We start from the raw sequence: 12,921 nt of genomic DNA on the forward strand, positions 1-12,921 counted from the left end.
TTAAAACTGAGTACAGGTGTGGATAGATCAGCACCAGCTCTGCTACTCAATCCGTTTGTCTGATAAGCTGTTTTTATTAATGAATCAATGAACTGAAAACAAAGATCGTTTTGGCCAGATTTTGATAGAAATTTCATCATTTCAGTTTTCCAATTTCATTTAAAGTATACTGGAGCCTTAACGTGACAGTGGCCAGGATCACACAGAGCCAAACGAAAACCATCCAACAGAGAACAGACGTTTTAAAGTAGAGCAGAGCAATGCAGTAGTATTGTTATTCAGAGAAATATGTGTTTAAAACTAGCATGCTTCCTTAATCTCTGCTATTTTCAAGCTTTATCCGAGTGAAAAAAGTACATAATGAAGCTTCAACAAAACCATTAACACAATCCTGAGATCTAATAACACAAAAGCCTACTGACAACAACCTAAATGAATCAATAACACATTAAAAATCGCAGTATAACACATTACAGGCATGACATGTACATACCCCTCTGCTTCCTCGACTGAAACATGCCGCTCTTTTTCAAGGTCTATTTTATTACCTAAAAAAAGACAGAATTCATGCATTAATGTAATGTAATTTACAGTAAATATTCACACTTTACAGCAGACAACAATAAACATCAGGCCAAAATGACAGAAAGATTATTACAGAGAGATTCATAAACATCTGCAACAGATCAATTAATTTTACTTATAAATAATAAATACATTTACCATGACCATATATGGACAGTGCTCAGCATAAACACCCTCTATTGAAAATTAATATAGCAATAATTTCTGCCGCATTTAAACAAAGCAGCTTAATTAAGCAGTCATATCCGTTAAAATAAGAGTTTGGTCTTCTAATATTAACATAACATCGAATAGAACGATTTAAATTCAATTCAGTTATTGGAAAAATATTAAAAACGACACAATTTCATCTAAAATTTATATATTTTTTATGTTTCTCTTGATTTTTCCTGTTTATTAAAACGTATTTAAGATTTTCCCCAATATATAATCTGGGTGTAATAATTTTGGACTGTTTTTGTTTAGATTACTTCCTTTTGGCAACATATATTATTTGTAAACACTAATCTAGAGAATATTCATTTAAAAGAGAGATCTCTGAGTGGTTGTTGTATTCATTTATGCCGAGCCCCCATGGAGGAAAGAAAAGAAAAAAAATACAAATAAAATCCACAGAAGCTGATATTTTACACGTTTTTAAACCCAATTTTAGCAGATTTCCCAGCAAAATCCCCATAGTTTTCCACCACACTGACTGGAACTCACCTACTATACATAAACAGATTTCATTCCCCAACATTTTCCTTAATTCTTTTACCAGTTCTTCACCTATAAAGGAATAAAGGTCTGTTAATGTACAGCAAGAGCAAACCAGATAGCACACGTTTGAAGACAAACTTGAGAATGCCTATTGCAAGTAGTTTGTTTAGTTTGAAACAGTATCATAGATAGATAGGACAGACAGATATATAGAATGACTTATCATACTGGCATGAATTAGTGTGTTATTAGCATGTTTCCTGTATGAATTAGCATGTTGATAGCATGTTTAAAGTATAATTAGCATGTTTCTAGTGTGAAATAGCATGTTCGCATGTTGAAAGCATGATTTTTTGCATGAATAGCATGTTTCTAGTATGAAAGTAGCATGTTGTTAGCATGTTTCCAGTATGAATAAGTATGTTACTAGGATGTTTCTAGTATGAATTAGAATGCTGCTATCATGTTTCAAGTATGAATTAGTATGTTTCTAGTATGATATTAGAATGTTGCTATCATGTTTCAAGTATGGAATTAGTATGTTTCTAGTATGAATTAGAATGCTGCTATCATGTTTCAAGTATGAATTAGTATGTTTCTAGTATGAATTAGAATGTTGCTATCATGTTTCAAGTATGAATTAACATGTTTCTAGTATGAATTAACATGTTTGCCAATGTTTCAAGTATGAATAAGCATGTTTCAAGTGTGAAACCGCATGTTAGCATGTTAATAGCATGTTTCTAGTATGAACGTAGCATGTTGTTAGCATGTTTCCAGTATGAATTAGTATGTTTCTAGTATAATTAGAATGCTGCTAACATGTTTCCAGTATGAATGTTTCTAGGATGTTTCTAGTATGAATTAGCATGCTGCTATCATGTTTCAAGTATGAATTAGCATGTTGACAGAATGTTTCAAGTATGAATAAGCATGTTTCAAGTATGAATAAGCATGTTTCAAGTGTGAAACAGCATGTTGGCATGTTACTAGCATAATTTTTTGCATGAATTAGCATATTTCTAGTATAAAGTAGCATGTTGTTGCATGTTTCCAGTATGAATTAGTATGCTGCTAACATGTTCCCAGTATGAATAAGCATGTTGCTATCAGTTTCAAGTATGATTAGCATGTTGGCAGAATGTTTCAAGTATGATAAGCATGTTTCAAGTGTGAAACAGCATTTTAGCATGTTAATAGGCATAATTTTTGCAGTGAATAGCATGTTTCTAGTATAAAGTAGCATGTTAGCATGTTTCCAGTATGAATTAGTATGTTACTAGGATGTTTCTAGTATGATATGGTATGCTACCAACATGTTTCCAGTATGAATAAGCATGTTGCTATCAGGTTTCCAGTATGAATTAACATGTTGACAATGTTTCACGTATGAATAAACATGTTTCAAGTGTTGAAACAGCATGTTAGCATGTAATAGCATTAATTTTTTGCATTGAATAGCATATTTCTAGTATGATAGTAGCATGTTGTTAGCATGTTTCCAGTATGAATTTGCCATGTTGCTATCATGTTTCTAGGATGAATTTGCATGTTTGTCATTGGTTTTAGCATGAATCAAAATATTGCAAGCATGATTTAACATGTTAGCGTCTCGGTATAGAATGTTTACACACACACACATTTGTGGCTGATTCTCATGGAGTTGATATTGATCACTGACCTTCTGAAAAGAGTCCTCATCTGTGACGTCGTACACCAATATCGCGCCGTTGGAATCTCTGTAGTAGATGGGTCCAAGGGCATGAAAACGCTCCTGACCAGCCGTATCCTGTGACAATCATACACACGCGATAAGGAAAGAAACCACAACTCTTGCTTTGAGAGTAGAATACCCTACAATCACAGTTTCTCTGGGGAGGGGCTATCAGTTCTTTAGGAAGGGACTATCAGCCCTTAGGCGGACCTATCAATGCGTTAGGGTGGAGCTATCAGTCCTTTAGGGAGGGGCTATCAGTCATTTAGGGCGGGGCTATCAGCCTTTTAGGGCGGGGCTATCAGTCATTTAGGGAGGGGCTATCAGTAATTTAGGGAGGGGCTATCAGTCCTTTTATGGCAGAGCTATCAGTCCATTAGGGATGGGCTATCAGTCCTTTAGGGCGGGGCTATCAGTCAATAAGGGAGGGGCTATCTGTTCTTTAGGGAGGGGCTATCTGTTATTTAGGGCAGAGCTATCAGTCATTTAGCGAGGGGCTATCAGTCATTTAGGGAGGGGCTATCAGTCCCTTTTATGGCGGAGCTTTCAGTCCATTTAGGTAGGGGCTATCAGTCCTTTGGGGCAGAGCAATCAGTCATTAAGGAGGGGCTATCAGTCCTTTAGGGCGGGGCTATTAGTCATTTAGGGTGGAGCTATCAGTCATTAAGGGAGGGGCTATCTGTTCTTTAGGGAGGGGCTATCAGTTATTTAGGGCAGAGCTATCAGTCATTTAGGGAGGGGCTATCAGTCCTTTTATGGCGGAGCTTTCAGTCATTTAAGGAGGGGCTATCAGTCTTTAGGGCGGGGGCTATTAGTCATTTAGGGTGGAGCTATCAGTCCTTTAGGACGGGGCTTATCAGTCCTTTTATGGCGGAGCTTTCAGTCCATTAGGGAGGGGCTATCAGTCCTTGGGGCAGAGCAATCAGTGATTTAAGGAGGGGCTATCAGTCCTTTAGGGCGGGGCTATTAGTCATTTAGGGTGGAGCTATCAGTCCTTTAGGGCGGGGCTATCAGTCCTTTAGGGCGGAGCTATCAGTCTTTTAGGGTGGGGCTATCAGTCCTTTAGGGCGGGGGCTATCAGTGCTTTAGGGCAGGGATATCAGTCCTTTAGGGTGGAGCTATCAGTCCTTTAGGGTGGGGCTATCAGTCCTTTAGGGCGGGGCTATCAGTGCTTTAGGGCAGGGATATCAGTCCTTTAGGGCGGAGCTATCAGTCCTTTAGAGTGGGGCTATCAGTCCTTTAGGGCAGTGGTTCTCAAACTTTTAAGCCAGCGACCCCCCAATGTAAGATCGTCAAGAACTCGCGACCCCCCACTACCAAAGCATATACAAACAATAAAAATAACCTTTAAGCTGTTCAAAATGTTTTAACTATATTTACTATACATTACAGGGCTCGAAACAGATTTATTGCATTTGAAATCAACACTAATCAAAACTAACAAGCAAAAAAATATATATGCAAGCGTGAGGAAAATATGTCTCAATGAAATCCCGTTATCACAAGAAAATACATTTTTATAACATAATTGAGTGACCAAAAGATACACGGACGGACGGCTCACTGGCCCTACACGCACTGTTTGACATGAATTCATTAATGAATCTGTTAACGATAACTGTGCTCTCACGCCTGGTGTCTGATATTGCACAGGTGCTTTTGACATATACCTTATTATTTGCATACGTCATTTTAATAGCAATTACCGGTCTTTTTTTTTTTTAGGCTATCAGTTGTTTAGGGAGGAGCTCTTAGTCCTTTAGGGCGGGGGTCTATCAGTCATTTTAGGGCGTGGCTATCAGTTGTTTAGGGAGGAGCTCTCAGTCCTTTAGGGAGGGGCTATCGGCTCTTTGAGGTCTTTGAGTGCGAGACACATCTGTTACTCACCCATATAGCCAGATTACTCTCTTTCCTGTAATGTTGAGCTTCTTTGTTAGGAACGATGCCTGCAAACAAAAGCATAATGTGATATTAAAGCACTGATAAATAATCTGTTTACCACGTCAAACATGACATTTCACTTGTACGTGATGTAGTGCTACTGGCTAATCCGAAGATATTCAAACAGGACTTCGCACAATGAGTGTACCACCATGTAAAGACAGCAAGTCTCGAGCAGAGTTTAAATGTTACTTGTTTTTTTTCTGCTCTCTTGATTCTCGATTCAGTGTGTTGGTAAGATCATTCCACCATCAAGGAGGAGTGAATGAAAACAGTTTGGAGAGTGGTTTTGCGGCTCTCTGTGATAATACCACAAGAGCCAGTCATTTACCCTCCTCGGGCATCTGGATGAAGGCTCGCAGGAGCAAGTCAAAGGAAGAGCCTGTGAATCCCATGATCACCGTGTCAATGTTTGAACTTCACACAAGCCATAACTGGTAACCAATGCAGAGAAAAACAAAGATCTTCACATGCAGCCTGGAGAACACTGCAACAGTCCAGCAAAGAACGACCAGGGCCTGGACTCTTAGCAAAATGTCAAAATCCAGCCTGATCTCACGAGAAAACGTAAGTATTTTACGTTTTGTCAGTTTAGCGGCTAATTCGTACGAGTTTCATTCGTACAAAATTGTACGATTTTAAAAAGGAGGCGTGGCACCCTAACCCCCACCCCTAAACCCAACCGTCATTGGGGGGGATGAGCAAATCGTACTAAATCGTACGAATTAGATCGTACGAATTCATACGAATTAGCCCACCAAATCAAAAAGTTACGAATTGCCGTGAGATTGTGTGGTCTCTCACTGCTTAAAACCCGAATTTTCCATGATGAATGGAAAAAACTGCTTTGCATAATATCAAAATGGTTTTTAGCATGACTTGAATAGCCACTCTTAAAACAATAATTGATCATTTACCTCGGATTTTGAAATAAATAATCCAAAGAGCTCCCATATTTGATAGCTTGAAAGTTTTAAATCAAGGCAAAGCTCTAAAAAAATGAGTCTGACGCTGGTGTGTTAGCCGCAGTTAAACAGGTACAGTCTGATGACTGCATTTGACTTGAGGGATTGCAGATGATGAGCATAAAAGCAATATTATGGAGCTGAAAAACAGAGCAAACCGAAACAACAGACGTAAAACATTAAAAATAGATTATAGAAAAGCGACATTTTCATGAACGGGAACTAACGAACGTATAAGAGGTATTACATGACGTGGACAAAGACATATAAAGGATATTTCCACCTGAAATTGAATATTGAGCAGGGGCGGGGTTTTATTTTACACTCCTCCTCTCATCTTTCACTGGCAGCAAACTAGCGGTTGGAGGGGCGTGGCTAAGCATGTTACTCGATATGTAAAACTGACATCATAGGGGAAGTACTGCTGCTCCAGAGCAGAAGCAAATGCTCAGATTTTGATCGAAGATAAGCAAAACAAACATTTATTTACTTTTATTAGCTTACATGGAATAATTGTTCACCTTATAACTAGAGCCAGATGGAATCTGCGGACATTTTTTGCTATTTCTACGCAGAATTTTGGTAAAAATCTGCAGATTTCTGTGGAATTTTTTGGGAGTTTCATAACTAAAACCTTAATAATATGAACTAAAATCCAATTAGATCCACTTATTTGGTAAACAAAGCAAGTCTTCTGTATAATATCTCTACTAAAGGAAAGAAATATTTACTGTACAAACTGCATTCTAAATAAAAAATTATATGAACACTTTCATATTAGACGATAATATTACTGAAATTAGTTGGCGGTCTCATTCGCGTGTGGCAACCCTGGATTAATAAAGGGACTAAGCCGAAAAGAAAATGATGAATGAATAATTTAAAAACTGAATAATTCTAAAGTTACACACATTTACACAAGTAAATAAACAGAATGAATGATGGGTATATAATCTGCAGAATTCTGCGCGCGCAGTTTCCGTGTGTGGCCTACTTATAACTAATAATGTGCGCGAGCAAAATCAATGTTTTGATTTCACGCAGACCTTAATGTTGTGAATTTGGGGCAAGTTGTCTGTTTTCTCGTTCAACAAAAGGAAGCCAAACTTTCCGATGCGCACATGAAATCGTAAATTAAGCAGCACTGAGTACCATCATAACAGTTCTTCTGCGTCGAGTGATCGGCGTGACCCACGGAGCACCGCGTAGCGTGCATTTCTACTTCTGCGCGCTGTTTGTGTTGCTCTGCAATAACACTTTGGAAACACGAGCTAGCAGTGGGTGTTTATCTTCCGTGTCGAGTTTCTTCGCTGTGTTTTGTTTGTTTTTGAACGCTTAATGTAGAAGTAGCTAAAACTCCCTCATTTTTTTATTTTTATTTATTTTATAATAATTTTTCACCTTTATTCGATAGGACGGTAGAGAGTATTGACAGGAAAGCATGGGGAGCAGAGAGAGGGGAAGGATCGGCATAGGACTGCGAGGCGGAATCGAACTCGGGTCGCCGTGAGAACCGGAGTACATGTGTTGACGCACTAACCACTACACCACTAGCGCCGAAATACTCATTTTGAGGTGGGAACAGGTGGACGTGCAATCATAAGGTAAACACAAAATCACAACACCCCCCATCCCCCCCAGCCCCCTACACACACCCTCCCCCATCCACTCTCGTCAGCGCTACCAAGCCAACCAATTACAAAGCTTGCGATATGCGTCGTTGCGACGAGACGTGCGCGTCAGCGTCGCCTACATCCACGGCAAGGCTATGCGACCCCGCGTAGGCTGTGCCGTAGCATACGCTTGACGCAGAAGTTAAATCAGCCTCAATTGTCACTCACCACAGAGGGATTCGTTCCTGCATATATGTCTGATAATCCATATCATTTGCAAATACTAGTAGTAACAAGTAAAGCGAAATTACAGCCGGCCTCTTTCTTGGCTTGAATTGTTTACTTGCTATGTCACTTCACTACGTCACACTCGGATCATTCTGGCGTGCGTTTCCAAACAACGACATAACAAGTGACTGAACTATCATAGTACGATGCATCGTTTCCCAAAACTCCTAGTTTTTCTCGCAAATCCATCGCTTGAATCACAATAGCTATGACGTAAAACGCCCATAATGATGCTCTGAACGGGGTGGAGTAACAACTTTTTTAGAGAAGAAACCCATCATTTGCTTGTGCAAATGATATGTTTTACAAACACGCATTTAAAATAAAATCCAATATTATCCAATATCCAAAATCCAATATTTTGCTAAAAAACGAATCGCGCGCATTTGTAACATGAAGATCGCTAAAACCGAACAGTAAAAATACTTGAAAGCAAATTACACCCAAGAGAGACGACTTTAATGCTTTTTATTTTTAATCATTCCAACTTGAATGTTAGAATGTTCTGAATGAATAGGGCACAGGGGGGATAAGTGGGAATAGAACACAGCCAGGAGCTCTGTTTCTAACTACAGCTCCAGAGGTGTAGTTTCAATGTCAAGTTTGCGACGCAGTTTGCGAATGTTCGTTGGAGCGATGGATTTGGGAAACGGCAAATCAACGAACTATTGGCTCAATAATCAAGCGCAGGTTATTATCATCAACTCAAGAAGTTTGTTATTTCAGATATAATGTTAGACGCCGCGCGAGCGCTAGCAAGAAAGCGGAACGCTCGCGCCTCAGACTGTCTCCTAAAAAACTACGGGGCACAGGGTAAATGCTCTTCTTCTCAGCTTTGTGGCTGTTCATCAAGACACGACGACAAGGTTTGTTTGAGCCCAGATCGACCATGGCTCTTTATGATATGTATTTATAATTCCGCTGAAATCTCTCGCTGTGTTTTTCAAACATGGCGGGTTTTTTGTTTTCATTCTGGCTTGTTGCGCAAGTGAATGACGTATCTCTGTAAAATAATAGCATTTAGCTGCGCGTGTGGCTCCGCCTTTTGGTACCTTCTCGTGTTTGGTACCCTTTCGAAAGGGTGCCGAAAAAGTGGTACGGTACGGTTTGGTCGGTAAGCTTTTTGACAGTGGAAACGGCCATAAAAGCGTACCAAACTGATCATACCACTCAGTGGAAACGGGCCATATGTTTGTAACGACGGAACTTGCGACCTTAGTTAGCTAACGATGGTTTGGGAAACCTATCCCAGAGTGATCTCTTCAGTCGATGTCAATTCGAATGCTGAACCGTGCAACAAACTCCGACATTAACCAACAAGAGGTGAGTGTGGACACACTAGGCATAGGCCGGTATAAGATTCTCATGGTATGATAACCTTGGATAAAAAATATCACGGTTTGGCGGTGTATGATGATTACTGCTCTAAAATAAGTTCTTTTTAAATGTGGGTAAAAAAATTAATAAATAAAATAAAAAATGTTCCCCTTTTGAACAAATATAGTTTATTTTGATAAACATTAAAATGTTTGGGAGCAGTAAACGAGTCAGGCTGAATAATTCAAATGAATCATTGACTTCTGCTGTGTTCGTTTGTTTCAAAAACATTGATTCTTTACAATTTAAAACAGCATCTTTGGAGATCCTTTCAGCTGGAGTTACTGCTGTCCTAAAAACGTAAATAAAAAAATCGTACACATACCTAAGAATGGTCTATAGCAGAAAATTTTACGGTTTTAAAACCGCGGTATACCTTGAAAACGGTTATCGTCCCATGCCTAGGAAACACACTCTAGCCCAGGCATGGCAAACTCGATCCTGGAGGGCCGGGGGTGTCCCTGCAGAGTTTTGCCAAACACTAACATAACAAACACACCTGAACACCCTAATTAGTGTCTTCAAGATCACTGGAAAGCTACAAGCAGTGTGTTTGATTAGGGTTGGTGCAAACTATGCAGGGACACCGGCCCTCCAGGATCGAGTTTGACCATCCTGCTCTAGCCTGACAAAGCCCAACGTGCCAGCCTTTGGCTTGGTGTGTGTCCCAGTTTTTATGAATCAAAGCAACTGTCCTGCTGAGACTAGGAAACGCCAGTGCTGTTGTGCAATCTAACCATGACTGTGCTTTAGTAATCTCAATGAAACATGAAGACAGGAGGGTCATTTAACAGCCCCAACCTTTTATAAAAACAGCCAACAGTGTTTAGTTTTGATCACAGCTCTTCCAGTGTGAGTGGTTGAGCTCAAATGCATCAAATGAAAAGCGTCTTGAAGGGGGCGGGGCATGTCAGACACTAGAGAGCATTTGATTGGTTGAAAAATTTGATGAGAACTGAAGCATGAGGTGATGTTAATAAAACAAAATGTTGATCCATTTTGGTGGAAGTGACAAACTGCACGATTTGCATGTTTATATCTTTAAAACGCAAGTTTTGGAGCACGCTGGCTACAGACACAGTTGAAATTAGAATTATTAGCCCCCCTTTGAATTGTGTTTTCTTTTTTAAGTATTTCCAAATGATGTTTAACAGATTCAGGAAATTTTCACAGTATGTCTGATAGGCTTGTGCCGGTATTCGGTAATGCGATAAATCACGGTAATGAATATCACGATATTGTTATCGCGGGCACTTCAAAATACCGTGAAAAATAATAGATCCGAATTTATATTCTTAGAACGCGCCTTAGCTTATTTTCCATCAACCGCTTGAAGAAACACTGCGTATATGCTGCGCAGAACTGATGCGCACTCTGATGTAAACAATCCCCGCATGTAGAAGCACTGTGTGCGCATCGCGCGCCGCTGCTGCCACCGCACTATAATCCTCACACGAAGAAGAAGCATGGGGAAGGAACGCTGCCGACAATTTATCCCCCTTCAAAAAAAAGTCAGAGGTTTGGAAATATTTTGGGTTCCAAAAAATGCAGAGGGATTGCTGATCGAAGACGGTTTCCCTTTGCACATTCACTTTGATATAATTGCTCAAGTTTACTTTTGTAGTGTAGTTTTATTTATTTGTATTTAAATGTTTGAAGTACTTTTAGTTAATTAAAAAGTTATTAAAGTTACTAAGTGACGAAACTGAAGTTTTTTCTGTTTTTTTACCTGTTTTCTCTAGAAAATTACAATATCGTGAGAATCCCGTATACCGTGATAAAAGCTCAATCAATTAATCGCAGCATGAAAATTTGATACCGGCACATGCCTAATGTCTGATAATATTTTTTCTTCTGGAGAAAGTCTTATTGTTTTATTTCGGCAAGAATAAAAGCAGTTTTGAAAATTTACGAACCATTTTATGGTCAATATTACTAGACCCTTTAATCTATATATTAATTTCGATAGTCTACAGAACAAACCATCGTTATACCATAACTTGCCTAATTACCCTAACCTGCCTAGTTAACACTAATTAAGCCTTTTAAATGTCACTTTAAGCTGTATAGAAGTGTCTTGATGATATATAGTCTAATATTATTTACTGTCATCATGACAAAGAGAAAATAAATCAGTTATTAGAGATGAGTTATTAAAACTATTATATTTAGAAATGTGCTGGAGAAATCTGCTCTCCGTTAAATGGAAATTAGGGAACAAATAAACAGGAGGGCTAATAATTCTGACTTCAAGTGCAGGCTTAACACCAGAATACTGATACTAACATCTGAATAACTTTAAGTACAGCACACTGAAGTTAGTTTAACATGAAAGGTTTGCTAATAGATTTAAATAATCCCGACCGATGATTGCAGTTGTTGCTAACAGATGACACACAGAACAAACGTTTCTCATGTTACACATGAGCCAAGCTCTCCCTGTGTGTTTTATAAAGCGCTACACAGTAAAGTGGACGAGCGTTTAGGAGTCCATCCACATTCTCCGCTGATGACACACTCACAAAACTGATGAAAAGGTTGATGGACTGTGTTATATTTAAATGGCAGGTTTTACAGTACAAAATATCTGATTAAAAATAATAATAACAAACACACAATAGCCATATTGCTTTGATTATGTTGTTCTATACCTGCCTGACTATTAATCCTGTAGAAACACACGTTCAGAGTTACTAAAATAAGATTTACACAGCCTTTTCTCTTGATAACACACACAATAATGGTTTTATCAAGGCTGTGTACGTGATAACACGAGGATTCAAGTTTACAGTCGACTTTGATCTTGTTGTTTTAATTAACATCGTTAATCTTTATTAGCGATTTTAGTATTATTTTATAAGGTGAATATATTAATAAAAGCCCTTCTGAGAACTGATGTCATTTAAAATGTATATTCCCATGAACTAACTGCTGATTCGATATAAAGTTTGAGGACAAACTTTATGGTGGGGCTTGAAAAGCTGTAGGTCTAAAAGTTTTTTGAAGTCGTTTTAAAGTGTAAATCACTGAAGCAATGTTTTATGAAGTTTGAAACAGTCGGACATAGATAAGACATTTATGGTTCCCAAATGTTTTTAGGTTGTTGCTAGGCTGGTTTGCTAAATTAGCAAGTAACTAGCATGATTCTAACATAAATTAGCATGTAACTAGCATGATTCTAGCATGAATTAGCATGATTCTAGCATGATTAGACATGATACACTAGCATTGATTCTACCATGAACTAGAATTATAGCATGATTCACATATTACATGTAACTAGCTGATTCTAACCATTAAATTAGCATGATTCGCATGAATTAGCAGTGATTCTAGGCATGAATTAGCAATGTACTAGCATGATTCCTAGCATGAATTAGCATGATTCTAGCATGAATTAGCATGATTCTAGCATGAATTAGCATGATTCTAGCATGATTCTACCATGAATTAGCATGATTCTAGCATGAATTAGCATGTAACTAGCATGATTCTAGCATGAATTAGCATAATTCTAGCATGAATTAGCATGTAACTAGCATGATTATAGCATGGATTAGCATGTATTAGCATGTTGTTAGCATGATTCTAGCATGAATTAGCCTGTTTCTAGCATAGTTCTAGCATGATTTGGCATGTTACTAGCATGATTCTACCACGAATTAGCATGTTATTAGCATGATCCTAGCATGACTTAGCATGACTTAGCATGTTACTAGCATGATTCTAGCATGAATTA

At 38.5% G+C, this 12,921-nt stretch overlaps 1 pseudogene; it reads right to left on the reverse strand.

Annotated features, from left to right (window-relative positions):
- Window positions 1-336: 336 nt before the first annotated feature.
- Window positions 337-12,921, reverse strand: part of LOC130222654 (ras-related protein Rab-21-like) — a 17,590-nt pseudogene continuing 5,005 nt past the window's right edge.

This window comes from Danio aesculapii, chromosome 4, assembly GCF_903798145.1.
Source record: "Danio aesculapii chromosome 4, fDanAes4.1, whole genome shotgun sequence".
Lineage (NCBI taxonomy): Eukaryota > Metazoa > Chordata > Actinopteri > Cypriniformes > Danionidae > Danio > Danio aesculapii.